The sequence below is a fragment of the Coturnix japonica genome, chromosome Z (assembly GCF_001577835.2).
Source record: "Coturnix japonica isolate 7356 chromosome Z, Coturnix japonica 2.1, whole genome shotgun sequence".
In the NCBI taxonomy this organism is placed as follows: Eukaryota; Metazoa; Chordata; class Aves; order Galliformes; family Phasianidae; genus Coturnix; species Coturnix japonica.
Window position 1 is genome coordinate 37264760 of NC_029547.1, and position 8973 is coordinate 37273732.

Below are 8973 nucleotides of genomic sequence, written 5' to 3' on the forward strand. Positions count from 1 at the left end.
AGAGGAGAGGAGAGGAGAGGAGAGGAGAGGAGAGGAGAGGGAAAGAGAAAGACCTTTTTATATACTAGTCCTTTTGACAGTTCTCTGTAAAGTAAGAAAGACAGAGGACTCATCTCTGTTGCAGCTGCATGCTGAGCATTTTATCCATATGCCTATGGATACTTCAAATATCATCTCCCTTAAAAAACACTTTTGCTGTAGAGTTGAAGGAAGTGAATTCCTTTGAATAGAATATAATATGCTCCAAGATAAAATGCTTTGAATGGCTGTACACTTAATAAAATATTGCCTAAAGCAATGCTATCTTCTGACTGTTATTGTGTTTCATGAGTTGATTTTTAAATTGATTTCCCTGCCATCTTTATGTACCGGGGAACATCTTGAAAAAATCAAGCTACAAATAGTGACTGTTTTCTAAAGGTCAAAGAAATTGTAAAGGAGGGGAAAAAAAAGTAATTACTGAAAAAATAATAGTCAGGAAGCCCTGAATATTTATATACTGATATCATCTTTAGACCTCCAGGGTTTTCCAGAGTACAAACAGCTACAGTTTTTAATAAAAATGTTTTCCAAACTGAATTTTATTTCTCATTTCAGATATGCATATATATAAAAATTTAGTTTCCTGACTTATATGTCTTTGTTTGACTTTTAATAGTTAATGTTTGGTCCTTTTCCAAAACAATTTTCTGTCCTTTGTAAAAGTGCTAAGGCTTGGGAGATAGAATTGCCAAGGACTGTCTGGGAAAACATCCTCTAAAGAGTTGCCTACAAGGTGGTAGGAAGGAATGGACAATTCACTTGAAAGGGCCTCCACTTACATGACTATTTCAGTATGTATTTGCTAGTGAGACAGTGCATGTTCTGTACTGCTCTTTTAAAAATGCAGTTGGTTTACTGAGTATTAAGTCTGTGCACAGATGTTTGCATTTGTGCATACAAACTGAGTGCTCTTCTGGCAGTCCACAACTTTTCATCCATGACCAGGTTGCAACAGCAAGTGTTCTTTTTGTCGTGATGAGATACTGTCTATCCGTTTAAATGCTAGGCCTGCTTAGGATCAGTACTTGTAGACAGATCTGTGCACTAGATAGCTCTCCCATGTTTTCTGCACCTGTCCTGAGACATAAAGAGGAACTGCCTCTGCTTGCCAGCTGAGGAGAACTAAGGGATCAGGAAATCCTTGAAGTGAAATATTTCCATTAACATAATTAAAGGAAACTGACTGTCATCAGACAGTCCCTGGAGTACAGAGAGAAAGAACATCTTTTTGCTTGTAGAGTACAAATTCACAATAGAAGGTGGAGAAGCAAAAGATGTGACGCCCATGAGTAACATCCAATGTAGAGATATGTAAGCATAACCTGTTATTTGCCTTCGGCTTATTTCCATTGGCAAGCAATTTGAGGTACACTGTGTGACAAGAGAGCAACAAAATAATATTGAACATTTCATAGAAACAACTTCACATCCTGTACTCCCACATAAAATAGGTCCTCTTCTGACCAGGATGGGATATTGCATCTGTGAACAGTAGCAGCCATGTAGTACTGCTGCATGGCTACAGGAGCTCTGCTTCTGTTCTTACCTGGTGAACCATACACATACTTGACAGCTGGCACAGGAAATAGTTACACAGCCAATTGTGAACGGTAGATGTCCCAAGTAGGGACAATTGCTTATTGTATGAGATGAGTCATTTCATCCACATTGGCTGGATATTACGACATCAATAAATAAATAAATTGTAGGATGTCAGAAATCATATGGGTTTTCTGAGTTTTTCCCCTTTCCTAGCTTATCAGTTGCTGTCTGTTTTCTATGTAGACCTTAACAGTTGGCCAGGCAAGACACCAGGGTGTCCATTGCAAGACATAGGAATACCAAATACCAGGTCTGATTGTAAAAAGACTAAAGAATTGGTGGCTGCCTTCTACCTATGGATACAGAAATATCTTACTGTTTGATACAGAACACTCAGAGTAACAAAAAAAACCTGCTAAATGTGACCTAGACAAGCACCACAAGAATCACATGTGCATGCACCAGTGCCCCAGCAAAAGAGAGACCATGAGACTTCATGAAACAATAGCACTGTAAGAGAAGGGAGAGAATATCAGCTGTAAGCACTGGACATGTAAGCTCCTTTTTGGCCATAAAACAGTTTGTGCAGTCCCCAAGGAGAACAGGTTAGTGGAATCCTACTGGCCTCCAGGCTGTGTGTGCACTTGTGCAGGCAATCTATTTTGGACAGAATCCAGAAACAGAATGGGGGGTTACAGAGGGAAATTAGGACACGAATGATATTTTTGCCCTGGAATTAATCACTAGAAGGTTATGGAACCTTTGTTCTGTGTTTTAGTCTGGAACTAGACAAGACCAAGGAACACGTGGCAGGGAAAAGGCTGAACTTTCAGAAAGGTAAGTTTTGCTTTGTTATTGCATTTTCACACACACACATAAAATAAAATAAAATAAAATAAAATAAAATAAAATAAAATAAAATAAAATAAAATAAAATTAAATACTGCAAACTGAGAGTTTTTTTACACACAGTGTCATTTTTTTGGTACCTGTGTTCTGCCCCACTTGACAGTCCTTATTTCCCCTGTCTTCAGACCTCCTCAGCCACTTCACTTTTCATTTCTCTCTTACCACTCCAAGATCTATCATGCCCTTCGCGTTCTATTTCTACTCACACTGTATCACTTAGTTTCTTTTCTACTCACTAAAGAATGACTGAGCTATAGTTGCCATGTCAGTGTCTTCCTTGACAGTCCTTTTTCTGTTTCTTTTACAGTTCCTTTTCCCACTTCTATTATCATTTATTTAGATGAAAGATTCCTCAGAAAAAGTGTTCTGTTGCTGTTACACTTTTTTGTTGTTGTTGTTTTCTTTTTCTCCACATGATCTGTAACAAAGTGTCAGCGTGAGATGTGAAAAAAAAATGAAAGAAAAGAATGATGGGATGTAGTAATATGCTTTGATTAAACAGATACAGATCTGGACAGAGTTGGAAGCTGGAGTTCTACTTAATGCCTATCTCCTGTTCCACATTACATGGACAGATGTGTTAAATACACCCACAGTTTCTGTATGTTTCCCATTATAAGTCCTCTGCTTACATTTGCCGCTAAGCTTGCCAAATTGTTTTAACTGCACAAAGTTAAAAAGTTTTCCTAAAAGTTTTCCATTCTGGATATCTAATTCAGGTTGAATTTAGGGGGGCTTTAGAGGAAATAGAGTATTTTATTCATGTTAAAATTAAATTCACTTTTGATCCACTCTACAGACCTATAACTTGAAGGAAGCCTGTAAATTTGGTGGCAAATAAAGAGGGGAGCATAGTACCATCATGCCAGGATATGCACTTTGCTTACTGGTATTGGATAGGAAAGAGAACCTTCTCATATTTAAACAAGTATAAAAAAAAATTAAAAAAATCAGAAGAAATGGAAGAATTAAGCAGACAAGTTCTCCACAGCATCCTTCTCTACAGACTAGTAAGTATTAGGTACAATATTTTTCTAAAATTCCTCTTTTGGACCTTTCTGTGGCTCCCATGGGACAGAACATAACAAGGAAAATGCTTTTTAAAAAGTCTTGACCAAGATGATACAAAAAAAAGAAATAAATAAGCCTAGTTAGATGCAGAGTAATGAGGAGCTCGTGCATTTCAAGAAAGTAAAGAGAAGCACAGGACAGGAAAGCAGCATTACTGAACAAAAGCTGAATAAGATTCCGTAGCATAAGCTATATGTGTTACAGAGGAACCAGGAAGGTACAACAGCAAGGGCACCTGAAAATAAAAGAGAAGTATGAGCCATGGAATGGGCAAACATATGGAAGCAAAGGTATTGGAAGCAGGCCACAAGCATATAGTCTGAGCTTGCAAAATTTTTTTCAAACTATCACTTCTCCAGACTTGAAGCTAAAATCTCTTATTAACTGATGTCACCTGGGTGACAGCGCCTCTGGCAAGGGGCTCTCCTGTTTTCCATTCTGTTTTCCATTTCCATTGGGTTTTGTACTAAATCTAGGGATCTAGTGGTTCTGCTTCTGCTGGCCCCCCTTTTTTTTATATCAAACAGAATTCATGGATACTTTCAGATTTTTTCAATTTGGAAATTCCATTAAAATAGATAAAAAAATAAGTTGCAAAGTGAAACACTCAAAATAAAAGAACATTCTAAAGTTTGCCACATTCACCTTAGTAACACACCTTCAGTACGTGCTTTCTGTTGGCTTTTAATTGTACAACCACATGCATGGTTTCTCCAAAATACTCACTTTATTTTCTGCATAGTCAGGAATATTCTTCATACAATCATAATGTCAGAACAATGAAAGAGCACACTCCTCCTCTCTTGGTTGCAGATGTTAGCAGATTAAGGTAGGAAGTGGCCATACAAGAAAGCTAACTCAATTGAGGGCTTCTTCAGCAACTGGGTTATCTCTCTACTTCTCCTCCTGACTTCCTGTGTCCTGTCCAACTGCCCATCCAGGGAACACCTCTGCAAATACATTTGCAGAACAGCTGCATGTTCACAGGAGCAAGTGAGGGTGTTTGCAGCTGTCCTATGTGTGCAGTGTACAATCAGATTCCAAGTACACCAAAAGCCAAATGCCAGCTACTTGTTTTTGACACATCTAGAGGTTTTAATTGTTGTTTTTTCCAGTACCTCCCACCTCTAAGCTTAGTATTGCAGCAGAGAGCACTGAATCACAGAATCACAGAATGACCCATGTTGGAAAGGACCTCAAGGATCATGAAGTTCCAATCTCCCTGCCTGGCAGGGCCACCAAACTTCCACATTCACTAGATCAGGTTGCCCAGGGCCCCATCCAACTTGGCCTTGAACACCTCCAGGGATGGGGCATCCACAAACTCCCTGGGCAGCTAGTTCCAGGACCTCACCACTCTCCTAGTAAAGAACTTCCCCTTAACACCCAACCTAAATCTACCCTCTTTCAACTTAAATCCATTTCCTCTTGTCCTGCTATTATCAACCCTTTTGAAGAGTTTACTTCTTTCCTGGATATAGGTTCCCTTCAGGTACTGAAAGGCTGCAATGAGGTCACCCCGCAGCCTTCATTTCTCCAGGCTGAACAAGCCCAGCTCCCTCAGCCTGTTTTCATAGGGGAGGTGCTCCAGCCCCCTGATCATCTTTGTGGCCCTTCTCTGGACCCTTTCCAACAGCTCCACGTCTTTCTTGTACTGAGGGCTCCGTACCTGGACACAGTACTCCAGATGGGGCCTCATAAGAGCAGAGTAAAGAGGTAGAATCACTTCTCTGTCCCTGCTGGCCACCCCTCTCCTGATGGAACCCAGGATACCATTTGCCTTCCAAGCTGCAAGAGCACACTGCTGGCTCATGTTAAGTTTCTTGTCCATCAGTACCCCCAGGTCCTTCTCTGCCGAGCTTCTCTCAAGGATTACTTCTCCCAGTCTATACAGATGCCTGGGGTTCTTCTGGCCCAAGTGCAAAACCTTGCACTTTGCCGTGTTGAACCTCAATAGGTTCACCTGGGCCCACCTTTCAAGTCTGTCCAGATCCCTCTGAATGGCATCCCTTCCTCCTTTCGTATCAACCGCACCACTCAGCTTAGTGTCCTCAGCAAACTTGCTGAGGATGCACTCAGTTCCATCATAGATGTCATTGATAATGATATTAAAGAGCACCGGCCCCAGGACAGACCACTGGGGGACACCGCTCGTTTCTGGCCTCCACCCAGACATAGAGCCATTGACCGCCACCTTCTGTCTGTGGCCTTTCAAACAATTTTTTATCCATCGAGTGGTCCACCCATCAAATCCAACTCCCTCCAATTTGGAGATGAGGATGTGGTGGGGCACCATGTCAAAGGCCTTGCTCAAGTCCAGGTAAATGACATCAGCTGCCTTCCCTTCGTCAACCAATGCCGTCACTCCATCATAGAAGGCCACAAGATTGGACTGAACTTACAAGAGGCCTAGTGATGGCATGGTGAGAGCATCCCTACAACAACAAGGAGGGTGTAAATACTTGTGCATGTAGTGTGGAGCTCAAGTGTCAAATTGGAGCAGTACTTCCTTCAGTAAATGGGTGGCTCATCTGTATTTCTTTTTGGTCTTCCCATCTCTTGCAAGACCAAAAAGAAATACAGATTCACCATCTGCTTTCTAAAAGAAGCATGGCTTGGGATGGGTCAGGAGGAGGTTGTGTGGCTATGGGAGAACATAGGTAATACAGACTTGAAAAATGGCATTGATTGATGACAAATTTTAATTCCTAATTCATGACAGCCTGCATTTCTGACCTGAAGAATCTCTTGACATATGCATTTAAGAATATGTAAGGAGACATGGACGGTCTTTGGCAGCTCAGTTTCATTAATGTAAGTTTTGTATTTTCTGTTCATTCCATATATGTTATATGAAAACTCTTCTAAAATATTTTGGAGCTTTGAAAAATACTTGTAGGAGTGTGTTTCTTATGTCTCTTGGCCTACTGAACCAAGTGCTTTGACTACCAAGAGAAAGATTAAAAAACCTTACCAACTATAGAACATACCTAAAATCATTTTAGACCATTTCCATTAATAAAAAAAATTACTGGTCTAAAGCCCCAAATCTCAGAATCTCCACATTTCTTTGAGTTGGTCTGCTGGGAAGCTGCCACATTCTTCCCATTTCATTGACTAGTATTCCCAAGGACAACACACACTTAGTTTTAAAACTGAGACAATTTCATATTTTTCAGAATGAATCACTTCTGTCCTGGACTGCAGGCAGGTATATTTTCCGAGCAAATTCCACGTCTTTCGTGGGGGAGGGAGGAAATACTTCCATGGCAGGTTGACTATGAAATATAAATGGCGCTGTTTGAAGCTGCTCAATAGCCAGGAATACCAGACTGAATTGTAGAGATGGATTAATGAGCAGGTGATACAATTGTAGTTATGTGATAAATTGCTTGGATATTTCTTTATCAAATGCCCTGCGGTACAGTATGTCACACAATTATCACACCATACATATAGCCTTACACATACATAAGCAGATATCTTGGAGCAGATCCTCAGCAAGAATAAGTTGACTGAGCCCTTCTAAGTCCCTTTCAGTTCTGGAGCCTTTCCATTTTATGTCAGTTAAGGACTTGGCTTCTTTCTTTCCATCTATGTTCACTAAGCTGCAGACCAAACTGATGATTATTTGTCTAAGTAAGTGTTGCAAGTTTCTGGCTCATATTTGCTAATAAAAAAAAAAAAAATCTTCTGACATGAAACTCGGCTTAGATCCCAGTTTTCAGTCATACTTTCCATTAAAAAATGAAGGATGTTACATACATCACCTGAGAAGCATAAATCAAATAGTTATAGTGCTGTTTTCCTAAAGAAGTTAGGGAAGGACTTAATTGCATTCACATCTCCTACTGAATCTAACTTGATGTCCTGAGTCAGTTGCATTAGGATTGAGAAATCCTTACCAGGGATACAATGCACACAGTGGTTACAGTCGCTGATGTAATACTGGCGCCAGTAAGCTTTATTTTATTTAAAAAAACCCAAAAAACAAAAAACAAAAAAGCCCCCTACTTTCCATGTACTTTAAAATAGTATAGACATAAAATATTTTTTAAAAAAACAGAAGCTCTGTCTGTGTAATTTGATGCTGAGCCTTAGCAAAACCAGGCAAAGTTCCAAATATTTTTCCCAGCTCAAATGGTTTAAAATATGTTTCCAAGGGTGATTTGGCCAGAGAGGCGACCGCTGGGGAATTACAAGCTGAAAAGTTTTATTTTTTGTGAAGATCTGAATTTCTGTGAAGAAACCACAACTCCTTTCAGGGCTGGCCAGGATCCAGAAGTAAGGTATGCTCAAAAAAAATTTGCTCAAGTGAAATCTCATTAATGAAGCTGAAAGTGAAAAAGCATTTTACTTACAACTTGAAAGACTGTGTGATAAGTTCATTTCAGACAGCATAGCTTGGCCTTTGTTTTGTACGTAAGGCCCTTAATTCTCAAAGGACTTCTACACAGGTATGCATGATTCCCTGTCTTCTTTCCACTCCCACCAAATATTTTGCTCACCTAAAATGGAGTCATCCAGGAACAGGCATTAACCAGACTGGGGCCTGCCTTTGTACTTAATTAGTGCTTGACATATTCAGTAGGAAGTCACATCAAGTAGAGGCATAATTAATGCATAATTTTGCATTGCCAAGGCAAGTTTAATTTATGAGCTTGTTATACTCCTAGCCAAATGTTACTTTTGGCAAAAAGAATGTTTACAATGTTGTTGTTTGGACAAATTACAACTATTTTTTTCTTGAGGGCCTGGTCCACACACTCTTGAAAAGGATAGACAACTATCAGTTCTTCTGGGAGAAGGAGCCCTCTTTCTCCCTAAATGTGGACATTTAATATCCATCTGTCCTTTTGGAGAACTTGGCTTTCAGGAAACCTAAGAATGTGTGGAAGACACCTAGGTTACCTTCTCTACATGACAGCCAGGTAGACCTACACCATTTATTGCAGTGCCTGTGCTAAGACCTCAACAGAACTGGGCCTATACATCCCACCAGTGGAGTCTATGTGGCAGGGCTCCTTGGTTCTAAGAAGTATCTGTCTTCCTGGGATAGAAATGTGTTCCTAATACATTGATCTTATTTATGGATCCATATTAACCAAACTGCACTAACATCTGCTGCATCCTCAGAGAGACCTTGAGAGACATGGTGATCTCTGATAGTCTGCTTCAGGAGGGAAAATCTCTTGCCATTCTTGCTTACAAATATTCTCACACTTGTGGTTAGCCCTTTTTCACAGCAACCTAGTGGTAAAGGAATTTGTTCAGAAGCTGGGAAAGAGGAGCACACACCAACTTTCTGTCCTCATTACCCTTTCATTCCTCTCTGTGTGACAGCATAGTAGGAAAAGTGAAATGACCTCTCCAAAAACACCAGATATCACACATGGGGTTTTTAGCCAG